General features: G+C 43.9%; 1 non-coding gene across 1 annotated transcript; it reads left to right on the forward strand.

Moving 5' to 3' along the window:
* The first annotated feature begins 14,142 nt into the window (after positions 1-14,142).
* LOC129550839 (U6 spliceosomal RNA) lies at positions 14,143-14,249 on the forward strand. The gene has a single exon (XR_008684961.1). It is a non-coding gene; the product is annotated as a U6 spliceosomal RNA (small nuclear RNA).
* The last annotated feature ends 4,890 nt before the right edge of the window (positions 14,250-19,139 follow it).

Raw genomic sequence — 19,139 nt, forward strand, 5'->3', positions numbered from 1 at the left:
AGACACACAAAACCTAACAAGTCTGAATCATAAAGGAATTAAAGTGAAAGTGAAGTCACTCAGCCGTGTCCGACTCTTTGCCACCCCGTGGACTGTAGCCTACCAGGCTCCTCCGTCCATGGGATTCTCCAGGCAAGAATACTGGAGTAGGTTGCCATACTGAATAGACTTAGTAAGCAGATTGAATCAGTAGTCAAACCTCCCCTCCCAACAAATAAAAGCCCTGGGCTTAATAGCTCAGTGGTAAATGCTGCTGCTGCTGCTGCGTCACTTCAGTCATGTCCAATTCTGTGTGACCCCATAGACGGAAGCCCACCAGGCTCCCCCATCCCTGGGATTCTCCAGGCACGAACACTGGAGTGGGTTGCCATTTCCTTCTCCAATGTGTGAAAGTGAAGTCGCTCAGTCGTGTCTGACCCTTAGCGACCCCAAAGACTGCAGCCTACCAGGCTCCTCCATCCATGGGATTTTCTAGGCAAGAGTACTGGAGTGGCTTGCCATTGCCTTCTCCAGTGGTAAATGCTACCAGACATTTAAACAAGAACCAATACCAATCATTCCTAAACTTTTCAAAAAACTGACACGGAGGGAACACTTCCAAACTCATTCAATGAGACCGGTATTTACTACAGGTTACCAGTCCATTCTAAAGGAGATCAATCCTGGGTGTTCATTAGAAGGACTGATGCTAAAGCTGAAACTCCAATACTTTGGCCACCTCATGCGACGAGTTGACTCACTGGAAAAGAGTCTGATGCTGGGAAAGGTTGGGGGCGGGAGGAGACGGGGACGACAGAGAATGAGATGGCTGGATGGCATCACCGACTCTGTGGACATGAGTTTGAGTGAACTCCGGGAGTTGGTGACGGACAGGGAGGCCTGGCGTGCTGCGATTCATGGGGTCACAAAGAGTCGGACACGACTGAGCGACTGAACTGAACTGAACTGAACTGAATGGCTCAGTGGTAAATGCTGCTGCTGCTGTTGCTGCTGCTGCTGCTAGGTCGCTTCAGTCGTGTATGACTCTGTGTGACCCCATAGACGGCAGCCCACCAGGCTCCCCCGTCCCTGGGATTCTCCAGGCAAGAATACTGGAGTGGGCTGCCATTTCCTTCTCCAATACATGAAAGTGAAACGTGAAAGTGAAGTCATTCAATCGTGTCCAACTCTTTGCGACCACATGGACTGCAGCCTACCAGGCTCCGTCCATGGGATTTTCCAGGCAAGAGTACTGGTGTGGGTTGCCATTGCCTTCTCCGGTGGTAAATGCTACCAGACATTTAAACAAGAACAAATACCAATCATCCTCAAACTTTTCAAAAAATTGACAAGGAGGGAACATCAATAAAATACTAACAAGCCAAATTTAGCAGCATATTAAAAGGATTACACAGCATGACCAAGTGGAATTTATTCCTGGAATACACGGAGGGTTCAACATATGAAAAACTGACCAGTATAAATATACATTAACAGAATAAAGGAAAAAAAACCTTCATGATCATCTCAGTGATGCAGAAAAAAAGCATTTGACAAATTCAATGCCCTTTCACTATATAAAGAAAAACCTCTCAACAAACTAGGAATAGAAAGAAAATAAATAAATAAAGGCATCCTAATCAGAAAGAATGCAATGGCAAGCCACTCCAGTACTCTTGCCTAGAAAATCCCATGGATGGAGGAGCCTGGTAGGCTGCAGTTCGTGGGGTCGCTATGGGTCGGACACGACTGAGCGACTTCACTTTCACTTTTCACTTTCACACATTGGAGAAGGAAATGGCAACCCACTCCAGTGTTCTTGCCTGGAGAATCCCAGGGACAGGGGAGCCTGGTGGGCTTCCGTCTATGGGGTCACACAGAGTCGGACACGACTGAAGTGACTTAGCAGCAGCAGCAGCAGCAATCAGAAAGAAAGAATTAAAATTATCTTTGTTCATAGATGATACAATCTTATATATATACAACCCTTAAAGTCCTCAAAAAAAAAAACCTGTTAGAACTAATAAATTCATCAAATAGCAGGATACAAACTTAACACAGAAAATTCAGTTGCATTTCTATTAATATACACTAAAATGAACAAACTGAAAAGGAAACTGTAAAATAAAATATTTAGGAATTAACTTACTATGGAGGTTAAAGACATATAATAAAAACTATAAAACATTGCTGAAAGAAATTAAAGAAGCCATAAATAAATGGAAACACATGCCAGGTTCATGAATTAGAAGACTAAATATTAAATTTTTAATATTTAAAATGCCTATTGTACTCAAAATGATCTACACAGTCAAGACAATTCCCATAAAAATTTCAATGACACTATTTTTAGAAATAGAAAAATCTATCCTAAAATTCATATAGAATCTCAAGAAACCCAGAATAGCCAAAACCATCTTAAGAAAGAACAAAGTTGGAGGTCTCACACATCCTGATTTCAGAACTTACTACAAAGCAATAGTAATCAAAAAGTATGGTATTGGTCTATAGACATATGGACCAACAGAATAAAAGAGAGACCTGGAAATAACCCTTGCATATATGGTCAATTGATTTTCAACAAGGGTGGCAAGACAATTCAATGGGGAAAGGACAATCTTTTCAACTAGTGGTGCTGGGAAAACTGGATAGCCACATGTAAAAGAATGAAGCTGGACTCTTACCTAACACCATACAGAAAAACTAACTCAAAATGGATCACAGAACTAAACATAAGACCTAAATCATAAGGTTCCGAGAAGAAAACAGCAAAACCTTTACTACATTGGATTTGACAATGATTTCTTGGAGATGACACCAAAGACATAGGCAACAAAAGAAAAATTAGACAAGTTGGACTTCATGAAAACTGACAACTATTGTGCATCAAAGGACATTTTCAACCATTGTTTCTTGCTTCAACAATGCTTGGGCAGGGACTTCCCTGGTGGTCCAGTGGCTAAGGCTCCACTCTCCCAGTGCAGGAGGCCTGGGTTCAATTCCTGGTCAGGGAACTAGATCCCACATGCAGCAACTAAGATTTAGTGCAGCCAAATAAATAAGTAAAACAATGCTTGGACAGAACAGGTGTTAATCTCCCATACCTGCTGGTGCTCAGAGCCAGCCCTTCAACCCTCCTTACAGAGCTCTCAGGCTGCCCCAAAGCGCACACCCCACTCCACCCCCATGGCCCCTGCTGCTGCTCTAGCGCTGGGCAGCCTTCACCTCCTCTCCTTGCCACCTGCCCTGACCACTGAGGTCCCTCACTGGAGGGCCAGAACCACCAACAGGACTCAGAGGCCACCATCAACTGCCAGATCAACCTGGAGCCCTACACTTCCAACCTCTGCCTATCCATGTCTTACTACTTCGGCTGCAATCATGTGGCTCAGCAGAACTTTGCCAAATAGTTTCTTCACCAGTCCCATGAGGAGAGGAAACATGCAGAGAAACTGATGAAGTTGCAGAATCAATGAGGTGACCACATCCTTCCAGAATACCAAGGAACCAGACCCTAAGGACCGGGAGAAGGAGCTGAATGCAGTGGAGTGTATGTTACACTTGGGAAGCGGGAATCAGTTGCTCCTGGAGCTGCACGAACTGGCCACTGATAAGATCAACCCCCACTTGTTGACCTCATTGAGACTCATTACCTGGATAAGCAGGGTAATACAAAACACTGGGTGACCACATAACTGATTTACACAAGATGGACTTCACAACACTCTGAAAGCGTTTTTGGGGGGGTAACCTTTACCTTTTCTATGCTGCTACTGCTGCTGCTAAGTCACTTCAGTCGTGTCCGACTCTGTGCAACCCCATAGACGGCAGCCCACCAGGCTCCCCCGTCCCTGGGATTCTCCAGGCAAGAACACTGGAGTGGGTTGCCATTTCCTTCTCCAATGCATGAAAGGGAAAAGTGAAAGTGAAGTTGCTTAGTCGTGTCCGACTCTTAGCGACCCCATGGACTGCAGCCTACCGGGCTCCTCCGTCCATGGGATTTTCCAGGCGAGAGCACTGGAGTGGAGGTTGTACCGAAACATCTACTTAATTTCTTTTGTACCATTCTTTCAAATGAAGCAATTTGGTACCCCCTCCAAAAAAACACTTTCAGAGTGAAAATGCAACTCAGGAAAGGGAGAAAACATTTGCAAATCATATATCTGATAAGGGATTGATATTAAAAGTATATAGAGAACTCCTAAAACTAAACCAAAAACAAATAACCCGATTTAAAAATGGGCAAAGGACTTGAATAGACACTTCTTCAAAAAAGATATTCAAATGGCCAATAAGCACATGAAAAGATGTGCAACATCTCTAATCATTATGTAAATGCAAATCAAAACTACAATGAGGCACTCCTTCACATCCATTAGGTAACTACCATCAAAAAATAAAAAACAAAATAATAAATGTTGGCAAGGATGTGGAGAAATCAGAACCCGTGTGCACTACATGTGTGACTATAACATGATACAGCCACTGTGGAAAATAGCATGGTGGTTCCTAAAAAAAATTTAATATAGACTTGGCATATAACTCAACAATTTCACTTCTGGATATATGCCCAAAGGAATTAAAAGCAGTGTCTCAAAGATACATTTATGCACCCACATTCACAGCGGCTTTATTTGCAAAAGCTAAATTTTGGAAGCAACCCAAGAGTTCACGGACGGATGAATGAATAAGCAAAATGTGCTATATGCATAAAGGGAACATTTTTCAGTCTTAAAAAGGAAGGAAATGCTGACATACTCTACAGTATGGATGAACCTTGAGCCCGTTATGATAACTGAACTGAGTCTGTCACAAAAAGACTAGTACTGTATGATTCCATTTGTATGAGGTACTCGGAGTAGTCAAAATTATAGAAAGTAGAATGGCGGTTGCCAGGGACTGAGGGGAGAGGGAAATAAGGAGTCATTGTTTAATGGCTATGGAGGTTCAGTTTTGTAAGATGAAAAGAGTTTTGAAGATGGATGGTGGTGACGGTTGCTCAACAATACGGATGTAATTAATACCACTGAACTGTTACTTAAACATGATTAAGATGGCAATTTTTATGTTATGTGTATTTCACAATTTTAAAAATTTGAAAAAAGATCAGGGCTAATTCAGGTCAAATCCAGTATGCAAATATATAGACCTTAAATCTCTAGGCAGTTAGTAAATTAAGCAATAAATTTGACTGACCATCCCTCTACTATTCCTGGGGCATATATTTTACAAACAAGCTTCCCTATGTATTCACCGAGTGAGAGAAAAGTATACTTTATATAGGCAAACTGTCTTAAGCTTGAGTGTAGAATAAATATATTTCACACATGTAAAGTCTCAAAAAATTTACACCCAACTTATTGTTACCAAAGGGATAGCAGGGGATGGGGGAGTGTAAATTAGGATCCTGGGATTAACATATACACATTACTGCATATAAAATAGGTAAGCAACAAAGACCTACAGTATAGCACAGGAAACTATACTCAATATCTTATAATAACTTACAATGGAAAAATATGAAAAAGAATATATGTATATACATATATATGCATATATATATAACTGAATCACTTTGCTGTACACTAAAACATTGCAAATTAACTATACTTCAATTTTTAAATATTTACATCCCAACCATTCTTTCTTAGCAGACTACTATATGACAAAAGTTAGCCCTTAATTGCTACTGTGAGGTATCGTGTATTTTTTCCAAACTCTTCACAGAACTGATTACAAACTCCCTGAGGAAGGGACCACAGTTTATATTTCTATTACTCAACAGGATTTTGAGACTGTATTTGTACCACAGCAGAGATTCAGCACACGTTGTTTATTCTAGAGGTATAACAAACAGTAAGTGAATCTTCCATTAGCAGAGAAAAGGGGAAGAATGGAGTCAGCTAGGACGTGGGGAGTGCTCATTTCTTTAGCTATTCACCCAGCTGCTGCTGCTGCTGCTAAGTCACTTCAGTCGTGTCCGACCCTGTGTGACCCCATAGACGGAAGCCCACCAGGCTCCCCCGTCCCTGGGATTCTCCAGGCAAGAACACTGGAGTGGGTTGCCATTTCCTTCTCCAGCACTCCATTAACTGGTCTCACCTAGTCCAGCCAATTTTGCCAACACACACCCTCCCAGAAATAATCATTATTAATATTCTCCATGATCACTAGTCATATTTAACTATAGAATTAAAAACGTGGGCAGTATCTCTCAATTTTCAAAAATCTTCTTGGAATCAGACAACAAATAATTGTGCCCCACTTCCAAGGAAAGATGGTCTCTGCAGTTCCACTAAATCCCGGTAGGTGGCGCTGGCACAGTAAAAACCAGTTCCAGTTTGCCCTTGTTTATGGAAAGAATCCATCTCCTTTGGCCATTAAGGTTATAAAATGTATTTTTAGTGTGACTTGATGGGCCATATCTGTAACTTAACAATATCGGAATCAAATTCTGATACCTAATCAAACGGATGTAAGCTCTATTAGATTTCGATTAGCATTCATTCTGATTTGATTACAAGGCTTCAACCATTCAAATGGCTAATAAGGAGACATTTAGATAATTGCAGCTGTCTGGGGTTATTGCATTTGCTATCATTTCCACAGAGTGATTCATGTACAGACTGGGCCATAAAATTTGTTTTTGTTGGTGGAGACAAGAAACGAGGGTTTATTGGGGTGGGGGCACTGTGAAACATTTTGCTGTTGTGGTCTGGCATTTGGGATTGTTTTTTCTTTTTCCTTTTTTTTAAATGGCATTGTTTTTTAATTAGAAGGGAAATACGAGTGTAGGGTGCTTGCCATTTAGCTCTTTTCTGAAAAGGTAGTCTCAATTCTGCATCCACAATACTGTTTCATTTGGCAAAAGAAGAGAGACATTGGCCAAGTTTCCTTTTCCTCTCTTTTAATTGAACTGACTTTCATTTGAACTGAGCAGATTAACCACATCAAAACTCAGCTCCCGCACAAAGGCCTTCTTCAGTAAGTAGAACTGGGGTCTCTCCTCTCACTTAATGTCCTTCCCAGGTGCAAACACTAGAGGTGCTTTACCAAAGTTGCTAAACCACTTGGTGAGGATATTGAGACACACTTTAAACATAAAAGGAGTACTTGAACTAACTGACCTTCAAGGTCACTTCAGCCCCCACCACCTAAGATTCTAGAGATCAACAAAAAATGCCCCTGTGCCAAAGAGCCCCCAGACTCCAGGAGTGGGACAGGTCACCTAAGTTCCTAGAGCAGCCCACATGTGGTATGTTTTTCTGGATGGGACAGAGTTGCTGTTCCAGAGAGGTGGGGAAACTCACCCTCTACGGTACATGGGCCACTAAGAGCCTGAAATTCAAGTCTGGAAAGAAAAGTCATCAGTGAAAACTCATTTGTTCTTAAATCCAATACTTTATCATTTTAACCCACAGATAACTTACTAATTTGCCAATATTAGTATTAGCTTAGAAACTATATTCCACTCAAGGAAAAAGATATGGTCTCTGAAGACTCAAAACCAAACTGTGAGGGGAGCTTAGAATTCTCTTTTGTTCTGGTAGAAAATACATCTCGTGTCCCAACATGAAAACATAAATTCCCATAAATACTCCTCTATTGTCAGAGGCCTAGGATATAACCCCCCGGACCCCAGGACTACATCTTCTCGGTCCTATGTGTCGGGGCAGGACCTAGCCTGAGACTTCACAGACCACAAACACCTTGCTGTGCTATAGATCCAATCCTATTTGAGGTCAGACTGTGTGTGTGAGAATATTAGAAAATGCAAAGCTTTCTTAGAACATATTCCATCAAGCCTAATAGTTTGCCTTCTATACATTCGACTATAAATTCAATAATCTTCCAGAAAGAGACATCCTAGGCTGTCCTTTAGTGCATTGGGTTTTTTCTTTCCCCAGTACAGGTGCTTGTGGGGTGGACCAGGATCCAAAAGTCTTGACCATAAAAAGAATGCAGGCTGACAAACTGAAGGTCTGAGCCACCGCCCAAGACTCATGTGGGTGGGGTCCGTTTTTCCCAGAAGTGCAGACAATGTCATTTGTAATACAGAAAAAATGTTGCAGACACTGCCAGGGCAAATCTCTCAGCATTCAGTGAAGCGGTGGGGGTGGGATGGGCCATGGAGGAGGAAGGGGGTGGGGCCGTGCCTATGCACATGGAGAAGGTGGCCAAAGACACACATTTGCTCCTAGGTCTGTCTCTGCAGACGGGCCTTTGGTCAGTTGTTGGGAGAAGAAAGCAAGCAGCTGAGCAAACTCCTTAGCCACTCTGTGGAGGGAATTTCTATAACCCTTCAGTATTCCTAGAGCCAGAGCTCAAGTTTGGGACCTAATGTTCCCTTAGCAGTAGATAGTACAGTTTAGTACAAGAGAAATGGAGCAACTTTTTATGGAGGAATTTCCTAAATGTGAAAATCCATTCCTAAGATCCCAGCATTGACCTGGCTTTCAGAGATCTCTGACTTCATTTCCTATTGCTCTTGCCCTGACTCACCCCACTTCACCCACACTGCCTCCCTGCTGTGTCTCCAAGAGGGCCCACCTCGGGGCCTTTGCACTCACCCAGCTCAATCTCTCCCTTCCTTCAGGTCTTCACCATTGCCCTCTCATCTTCCCAGACACCCTGCTTAAAATTTCAATATGTCCTCCTGCCCTGACATTTCTACTCCTTTCTCTGACTTTATTTTTCTCTTAAACACCCTCACTAGTGTATTCTGTATTTTACTTATTTATCTGGTATATATCTGTCTCCTAAACAAAGTAAGCTCCCTGAGGGCAGAGTTTTGGACTGTATCTCCCATGCCAAGAAAAGTGTCTAGAACAGCATGGGCACTCAGGACAGATCTTTGAATGAGTCAAGTCCAGTTCCATATTCATACTTTCCACAGGGACACTGACTCACATGAATTTCTTTCCAAGTGTATTACTATCCTGAGAGTTTCTTAGAGAATGGTCAAGCATCCTGGGAAAGCCAGCTGCTTTCTAGAATCCTCCCTACTTTTAAGTGTCTAGAAGCATCTAGAGCAGTGGTTCTCAAAGTGTGGTCCCTGGCCAGAAGCAATAGAGGACCTGGAGCTTGTAAGAAAGACATTTTCAAGCCCTACCCAGGACCTACTGGACGAAGATCTCCAGGGTGGGGGCGTGGGAGAAAAGGGTTGAGGCAATCTAGTTTTAAAAGCCCTCTGGTGACTCTAAGGCAAGCTGCAGTTTGAGAACTAATCACTGAGTAAACAGCGGAGGGCTAAATTATCTGGAGATATGGATTCTGGTCCTGGTCTACTTAGCTGTGCGACCTAAGCTGGTCACATCCAATATCCCTCAGTTGGGTACGTCCCTTAACCTCATCTACCTCTGTCTCTTCACTTACAAAATGAAACAGCTGCTAAGTTTTTCTTCTATGCTTTCAACGCACCACTGGTAAATCTTGCAATCACAGCCCTGAAGGCCCTCTTTACTTAACCGTATAAATGTGTATTTGAAGTAATTCAACATTCTATCGTAAGGAAAACTTTCTTTCCTTTCACTCTGGCCTTTTCTCAAGTTTCCTGAATTGCTGAGCAATCTGTAGAGACACACAGTCTCGCCACACCGGACGCCTCTTCCGATGACCATCTTCTCATACCTCTCACCTTTTTCAGCGTCTGGGATAGCCCCCTCTTCCGATTGCCCTCCCGTCTCTTGAGCTGTTCTTTCTCAGGTTTTTCGCTGGCTTCTTTCCCTCAGCTTCCCAAGTGCTGGCGTTCCCATCTTGATTCTTAGAATCTACACGCAATTCTGGGTGACCTTGCCCTCAACCTGACTTCAGCTATTTCTCAAGCAAGCTGATGACTCCCAAATATTTTATTCTCTTAGAAATCTCCACTTTCAATCACCTGTCATGTGTTTCTAGGTCCCCTGAGATGAAAACATCCAACAGAGAACCCATCACTTCCCCCACCCACTCTTCTCCCAATTTGCCCAGTAAGCAGACCAGGTCAGGAACTAGAAGCTCCTGATGCCTCCTTCTCTCTCCTCCTCTCTGCCCCCACTCTTGGATCTCTTTAGCCATCTCTCTCCTCACTTTCCAGTCACTGCTTTCACTGGCCGCCAGCTCCATGCCTAATCCACTCCAGTCTGTTTGCCACTCTGTCTCCCAAAGCATTCTGAAGGCAACGTAAAACCCCCCAGGGACCTTCCTGGTGGTCCAGCAGTTGGGACTCTGCGCTTCCCCTTCAAGGGGCCCGGGTTCAGTCCCCAGGTGGGGAACTACGATCCCTCATGCTGCTCGGTGCAACCAAAAAAAGGAAAAAAATTTGTTTTAATTTAAACAAAATCCCCCAGGGGCTCTCCATAGGTTTCACAGCACCGTTCCAGCTTCTCTGCTCAGTCACATGGATTTGCTTCATCTCCTTCCTGCCCACACTCTGCCTCCCCACCCCAGCCCAGCCCACGTGCAACTGCTTGTTTCACACTTGGGTGCTTCACCACAGACTCCACCTTCTCCTGACATGTCTTTCTCCCCGCTTTTCTAAATGACTTTCACTTGTCCCTTAAAAGCTGTCCTTTATCATCTCATACCTGTCAGAATGGCCATCCTCGAAAAGAACACAAATAACAAATGTTGGGGAAAATGTGGGAAGAAGGGAACCCTTTCACACTGCTGGTAGGAATGTAAATTGGTGCAGCCACTATGGAAAACAGTATGGGGGGTTCCTCGAAAAACTACAAACAGAGTTACCATCAGTTCAGTTCAGTTCAGTCGCTCAGTTGTGTCCGACTCTTTGTGACCCCATGAATCCACAGCACGCCAGGCCTCCCTGTCCATCACCAACTCCCGGAGTTCACTCAAACTCACGTCCACAGAGTCGGTGATGCCATCCAGCCATCTCATTCTCTGTCGTCCCCTTCTCCTCCCACCCCAACCTTTCCTAGCATCAGAGTCTTTTCCAGTGAGTCAACTCGTTGCATGAGGTGGCCAAAGTATTGCAGTTTCAGCTTTAGCATCAGTCCTTCCAATGAACACCCAGGATTGATCTCCTTTAGAATGGACTGGTATGACCCAGCAATTCCACTCCTGAGTATATATCTGAAAGGAAGGAAAACATTAATTTGAAAAGATACATGCACCCCGATATTCACAGCAGCATCATTCACAGCTGCCAAGAGATGGAGACAACCTAAGGGTCCACAACAAGTGAATGGATAAGGAATATGTGGTATATATATATATATTTTGTTGTTTAGTCGCTAAGTCTTATAGGACTTTTTGTGACCCCCCAGGCTTTCCTGTCCTTCACTGTCTCCTGGTATTTGCTCAAATTCATATCCATCGAGTTGGTAATGCTAACTAACCATCTCACCCTCTGCTGCCCCCTTCCCTTTTTTCCTTCAAACTTTCCGAGCATCAGGGTCTTTTCCAATGAGTCAGCTCTTCATATCAGGTGGCCCAAATAGGGGAGCTTCATCATTAGTCCTTCCAATGAATATTCAAGGTTCATTTCTTTTAGGATTGATATATATGTGTGTGTGTGCATGCATATATATATTCCATATATATGGAATACAACACAATGGAATACTACTCAGCCAGAAAAAAAGAATGAAATTTTGCCATTTGCAACAACATGGATGGACTTGGAGGGTATTATGCTGAGTGAAATAAATCAGACATAGAAAGACAAATACTGGATGATATCACTGATATGTGGAATCTAAAACAATACAACCAACTAGTGAATATAACAAAAAATAAACAGACTCACAGACACAGAAAACAAACCAGTGGTTACAGTATGGAGAGGGAAGGGGGAAGGGGCAATATAGGGGTATGGGAATTAAGCGATCCAAATTACTATGTATAAAGTAAATAAGCTACCAGGATATATGTACAACACAGGGAATATAGGCAGTATTTTATAATAACTATAAATGGGGTGTGACCTTTAAAATTGTGAATCACTGTATTTTATACCGTAACTGTGGAAAATTCTGAAAAAGATGGGAATACCAGACCACCTGACCTGCCTCCTGAGAAACCTGTATGCAGGTCAGGAAGCAACAGTTAGAACTGTACATGGAACAACAGACTGGTTCCAAATAGGAAAAGGAGTACGTCGAGGTTGTATATTGTCACCCTGTTTATTTAACTTATATGCAGAGTACATCATGAGGAACTCTGGGCTGGAAGAAGCACAAGCTGGAATCAAGATTGCCGGGATAAATATCAATCACCTCAGATATGCAGATGACACCACCCTTATGGCAGAAAATGAAGAGGAACTAAAAGGCCTCTTGATGAAAGTGAAAGAGGAGAGTGAAAAGGTTGGCTTGAAGCTCAACATTCAGAAAACAAAGATCATGGCATCTGGTCCCCATCACTTCATGGGAAATAGATGGGGAAACAGTGGAAACAGTGTCAGACTTTATTTTTTTGGGCTCCAAAATCACTGCAGATGCTGATTGCAGCCAGGAAATTAAAAGACGCTTACTCCTTGGAAGGAAAGTTATGACCAACCTAGATAGCATATTAAAAAGCAGAGACATTACTTTGCCAACAAAGGTCCGTCTAGTCAAGGCTATGGTTTTTCCCATGGTCATGTATGGATGTGAGAGTTGGACTGTGAAGAAAGCTGATCGCCAAAGAATTGATGCTTTTGAACTGTGGTGCTGGAGAAGACTCTTGAGAGTGAGTCCCTTGGACTGCAAGGAGATCCAACCAGTCCATTCTAAAGGAGATCAATCCTGGGTGTTCATTGGAAGGACTGATGCTGGGGCTGAAACTCCAATACTTTGGCCACCTCATGCGACGAGTTGACTCACTGGAAAAGAGTCTGATGCTGGGAGGGATTGGGGGTGGGAGGAGACGGGGATGACAGAGAGTGAGATGGCTGGATGGGATCACCGACTCGATGGACGTGAGTTTGAATGAACTCCGGGGGTTGGTGATGGACAGGGAGGCCTGGCGTGCTGTGATTCATGGGGTCGCGGAGAGTCGGAGATGACTGAGCGACTGAACTGAACTTTTATAATACTATACATCAACTATACTTCAGTTAAAAAAAAAAAATACTCTCCTTGACCAACCCTCGCAGCCTGCCTTAACTTCCCTAATTCTATGCTCCCAGAACACTTTGTTCTTACTTCAACCTCAGCCTTTATCACTCCTTACTCAAATCACTCCTGGATCTGATTCTCTCCCCACCAGCCCATAAGTTCCCTAACAGCCAGGAATCTTTTTTTTTTTTGTATCTTCAGGCACCAGGAGTGCCTGGCAGAAAAGTGCTTAATAAATGCTTGACATATTAATGTTTATTTTTTTCTTTATACACACAACACTTTTTCTCTAGAGATTTGCTTTTTTCATATTAGTCAAGTGTGTCAATATGTCACATTTCCTTTAGCGTAACCAGTCCTTTGACTAAACTTAGCTGCAGGCAGTTAAGGACAGACGTCCGTGCTGGATCCTGGATCACGAACTAAGAAAGCGAATTTACTCAGCAGGAAAGACTCTGATGGGAGGCCTGGGGTGGGTAGGAAGGCCAGCCTGTCTGTGGGGGCTGTGACATTTTGAAAGCACCAAATTCACTGTCAACTTGAGCTTTTCCTGTGGGGCAAAAGGAGTGACAGAGGCGGGGGCTTTTGTCTTCTCTTGTGGGCAGATTTCCCCTGTGAGTTTTCCTTTTGTGGTGCCTGTGGCCACAAAAGAGCCTTCCCCAGGAACCCCCACCTATTTTTAGCCTCTGTGCAACACCCTATAGACAGCACCCCTCTCATGCACCCTATGTTAATTTTCAATCCTGCTGTTGCCAAGATGAATCACCCAGGGCTGGCCTGATGAATGCTAGACCTGAAGTGAGAAGACAGACCAGAAGTGAGAATGTAAAAACCTTTAACAGTGGAAAATTGCAAAGATGCCCTGACATCTAACACATCTAAGCCTCCCTGTGCTTCTTTTACAAAACTGTTTTGTGTACGGTCACATGTCGTGTTATTTGAATGAAGTTCTCTGTGATCTGGCTCTCAAGATTTAGAGCCTGCATTGAATGAACTGAACTCCTCACTAGGATTTGCTCTTGAAGGAAAACTCTTCCGGGAAATGAATTGTTCTAGATGTTGCCTGACAGGTATATGACACACCATCTATCGTTCTTGGGCTTTTTAAGTACTGATTATGTTGGTGCTCGCTTCTGCCGCATATCTACTAAAATTGGAATGATACAGAGAAGATTAGCATGGCCCCTGTGCAAGGATGACACTCAAATTCGTGAAGCGTTCCATATTTTAAGGCAATGGCAACCCACTCCAGTACTCTTGCCTTAAGAATCCCAGGGACGGGGGAGCCTGGTAGGCTGCAGTCCATGGGATCGCTAGGAGTCGGGCACGACTGAGCGACTTCATTTTCACTTTTCACTTTCTTGCATTGGAGAAGGAAATAGCAACCCACTCCAGTGTTCTTGCCTAGAGAATCCTGTAGACAGAGGAGCCTGGTGGGCTGCCGTCTATGGGGTCGCACAGAGTTGGACACGACTGAAGCGACTTAGCAGCAGCAGCAGCAGGTGGCTCAGCTGGTAAAGAATCCACCTGCAATGGGGGACACCTGGGTTTGATCCCTGGGGTGGGAAGATCCCCTAGAGAAGGGAAAAGGCTACCCACTCCAGTATTCTGGCCTGGAGAATTCCATGGACTGTATCATCCATGGGGTCACAAAGAGTTGGACGTGATTGAGTGACTTTTTTTTTTAATGTTAGTTGCTGTATGCTTTGTGATACAAGGTCAAGCTCTTGAGATATATTTTGTGTTGAAAATGTCCCTGCTTCTAATAGATCACCCTGGAAGGACAGCGACCCCTCCCCTGGGTCCAACCCAACCATGTGTCCACAGGCCTTCAGCCTTGCAGTCCATTGATGGGAGCTCTGATGAGGCACCACCCTGCTGGGCAACCTCTCAATCAACTAGGTTGATTCCCATTCAGCCTTCTTCTCCTCGCTCCATTATGACCCCCAAGGATTTCTGCCACGGGAAATACTCTAGGCAAATGCTTAGCTTTCCTCTAACCTAGAGCTTCTGCCTCAACTTACTCTTTGGTCTCTTGTCCTGAGGAACTGGACTAAATCATAAGCAAGCTTCCAGGACCTCATCTATCTCTGTACTGAAGGTTCTGAGGAGGAGTCATCTGCCTTCTTATTGATCCTGGGTCCCACCTTAAAGGGTACCCTCAGGGAGCAGAGAGGAAAGAAGAGAAGGGAGGCACCATCTAGGTCTATTTGCAGGCTCTTCACTCCTCTTATTAATGCTCCAGTCTGACGGGCTGAGTTCTAGAATGGTTCTGGGTTGGCCCCCTGTCCTCCTCATAGTCTTTATTCCACAATGCCTCCTTCCTCTGTGAAATGAGAGTGGAAAGTCGGACACGACTGAGCGACTGAACTGAACTGAACTGAACACCTTACTCCACGGCAGAAGCTGGACCAGATGAACTCTTGAGATAGTTTCCAGACAGAGAAGAGTTGATTGGATGAAGAATGAGGTATTAACAGAAGAAGAGTCAAAGAACAAGTATCGGGACCTCCCTGATCGCCCAGGGACTAAGAATCTGCCTTCCAATTCAGGGACAGTGGGTTCCATCCCCAGTCAGGGAACTAAGATGCCACATGCCATGGGGCAACTAAGCCTGCGCTCCACAGGTACTGAGCCCAAAGTGCTCCGCAGCCCACACACCACAACTGGATAGAAGCCCAAGTGCTGCAACTAAGACCCAACACAGGCAAAACAAATAAATATTTTTAAAATTAGCATTTAAAAAAGAACAATTATGTTAGCTCTGAAAAGAGGATACTTGCACTTTAAACAATGGACTGAACAAAAGAAGCACAGAAGACATGAATTTTCTCCACCCCTCCCAGCAGGTCTCATTCCACCCCCATCTCTGTGTCCAACTAGAGACAAAAGGGCACACCAAGCAATAACTAAGCAGTACAAGTCAACGTGTGACCTCAGACCCCATGCACAAGCCAGGCCATAAGAATCAGAAGGATTCAAAACTGGGCAGAGTACTCTGGGGAAAGGAACAGAGGGAAAGACTCTTGGAAAGGGAAGGTCCTGGCAAGGAAGTAGTAGAAGGAAGCCGGTCCCTGGGCAGGGAGGGACAGCAGAGGATATATCCCAATACAGACCAGATCCCCAGGAGCAAAGTGGTGGTGCTGGGGAGAAATGGGGACCAGGGTGGCCAAACTGGGCGGACTCTAACTCTGGAGGGCTGTGATTCCTGCCTGAGGAGCTCAAGACTCTGTCCTGCAGGTCATGGTAAGTCATTAGAGGTCCTGTTACAGGAAATAACAGGACAAAAATATGTGTTAGTGAAAGGAAATTTAATTGTCTCATTGTAACCCTCTGATACTATTTGAATTTTTTAACCACTTTTTCAACCAAGTGCAAGCTCTGTATTTATTTATTTTTATCACTACAGAAAATGTAACACATAATTTGTGCCAATACCTTTGAAAAAGTTTTAAGTAGGAACAGTCCAGCCACACTGTCAGAGTGCGCACAGGGGATGGGTCTGAATGCTGGCCTTGGCTTTCTGGGTAAGTGACTTAACCTTTCAAAACAGAGAACGATCCCCATCTAGGACAACACTTCTGAAGATTAAATAGGATAAAGGACATCAAGTGCCAGCCATGGTAAGTGATGAGTAAATTTAGTATAAATAACTTGAGAGGCTACTGTCATTAAACAAGGCCTACAGGAATGTGGGGACAATGGAAATGGAAGGACACAGGTTGGAGTCATATCAAAAGTAGGATACACTGAACTGATCGGCTAGAGGGATTTCAGGAGCAGGAGTAGGCACAGCTTCCCGGGGAACTTTGATAAATGATGCAGTAGCGTCACACCTAAATACCCAGTCTCTGGGCACATCGTCCACCCAACTTGCCCGAAATCCCATCCTTAAGAAAATGTGCGTCCTCGGAGAAGTTATTCCATGGACAGCCTGAAGATGTCGCTGCAGACAATACCATCCATACTGAGCTCCCCATCCTGTCTGGATTCTGCCACTGCAGCAGGAAAATTCCACTGTGGCTCTGAACCCCACCCCGAACTCCAGCTGCTGCTCCTCCTTCCTGTGAACCCTCATCCTGCCCTCTCCCTCCTGCCCTGATGCCCTGGCCACCTGGGGGTGACTCTGAGCCCTTCCGGACAGCAGAGCCTACCTTGTCACCAGGTTGTACGTGGGCTTCCCTGCGACTCTCCATCATCACATTTGTACAAATTATTTACAGAGCCCGGCACCCGCGTTCTCACCCCTGAGCACGTTCCCCCAGCCTCCTGAGTTTCAATCAGTGAGCGTAGGGGTACGCCGATTCCGTCTCCTGTGCTCTTTATATTCCCTTCTAAATGGCCCATTTTTCAAATATTAGCACTAAAGATTTGGTGACGCATAAATTTACCTCATTTGCTGAAAATGTCAGTGTTCTTGGTTAAAATAATCCCTGAACTGTGGCCTATATAAACAGCCGTGGGATATAGGAAATGATGAGCATTTCGGAGCCAAGCTGAGTGATTTATCCAGAGGGAATATGTCACAGTCATGGGACTGGATTCTGATGGCTGAGACTCAGCAACAAAGGGAAAACGTCCCACATCAGTTTCCCCCTCTCATGGCTTCTGTTAGGGACCCTTCCTCTTACTCTGTCTCTCATTGGTTTTCAGCATTTAAAAATCAGCCTAAGAGTATGAGATTAACAAAAATACACAACTACATATAAAATAGATAAGCAACAAGGATTTACTGCTTGGTCCAGGGAACAATATTTAGTATCTTACAATTTTTGGGCTTCAAAATCACTGTGGATGCTGATTGCAGCCATGAAATTAAAAGACACATACTCCTTGGAAGGAAAGTTATGACCAACCTAGATAGTATATTAAAACGCAGAGACATTACTTTGCCAACAAAGATCTGTCTAGTCAAGGCTATGATTTTTTCAGTGGTCATGTATGGATGTGAGAGTTGGACTGTGAAGAAAGCTGATTGCCGAAGAATTGATGCTTTTGAACTGTGGTGTTGGAGAAGACTCTTGAGAGTCCCTTGGACTGCAAGGAGATCCAACCAGTCCGTTCTAAAGGAGATCGATCCTGGGTGTTCATTGGAAGGACTGATGCTAAGGCTCAAACTCCAATACTTTGGCCACCTCATGTGAAGAGTTGACTCACTGGAAAAGACTCTGAGCAGAGGGATTGGGGGCGGGAGGAGACGGGGACGACAGAGAATGAGATGGCTGGATGGCATCACCGACTTGATGGACATGAGTCTGAGTGAACTCTGGGAGTTGGTGATGGACAGGGAGGCCTGGCGTGCTGTGATTCATGGGGTCACAAAGAGTCAGACACGACTGAGCGACTGAAATGAACTGAACTGAACTGAATAACCTATAATAGAAAATAATATGAAATATATACATTATACATGCACATATATGAATCACTTTGTTATATACCTGAAACTAACATAGTATTATAAATCAATTATACTTCAATTGAAAAATTAAAAATAAAAACCCTAGGAGTAACATTCAGAATCAATTTTTTAATAAGTATCCATAATTAACAGCCTCAGAGAGAAGACTCCAAAACACATCTCAATTTTTAATACTTATCCAATACTTAGCTGGGGCTCTACTCCAGAGAACAGAGAGTCAAAAAGGAGGTTTGGGCAAGACATTATCTTGGTGATTACAAGAAAGGGCTGAGGATTAAGGTTCCTAAATCTTCACTCTATTTATAAACTGAAGCAAATCTATGATTATCTGAGATGCAGCTATGATTCTGTTTACCTTCGACCTAAACCATTCCCAAAACTTTAGACCACACAGGAAAAAAAAAAAAAAGTCTATATCCCCATACAGCTTCTGGAGATGCTCTGACACTGAGAGGGATTACATCCCCATACAGCTTCTGGAGATGCTCTGACACTGAGAGGGATCATGACCTCCTCCCCTGATTATGTACCAAGAGCAAGGACCTCCTGTCTTTTAGGTCCCATGTCCTGTGGAGAGGCCCCGGAGCTCCGTCGCCTTGTACCCTGACTGAACTCAAGAGTGAATTTACACACAAGGAACAGCAGCAAACATACAGGTATGCAGAAGCAGCAGTGTGCTCTTAAACCTCCACCCCCTC

Source organism: Moschus berezovskii, chromosome 21 (genome assembly GCF_049115385.1).
Source record: "Moschus berezovskii isolate FMDL1 chromosome 21, NW_MosBer_1.0, whole genome shotgun sequence".
NCBI classification, from domain to species: Eukaryota; Metazoa; Chordata; class Mammalia; order Artiodactyla; family Moschidae; genus Moschus; species Moschus berezovskii.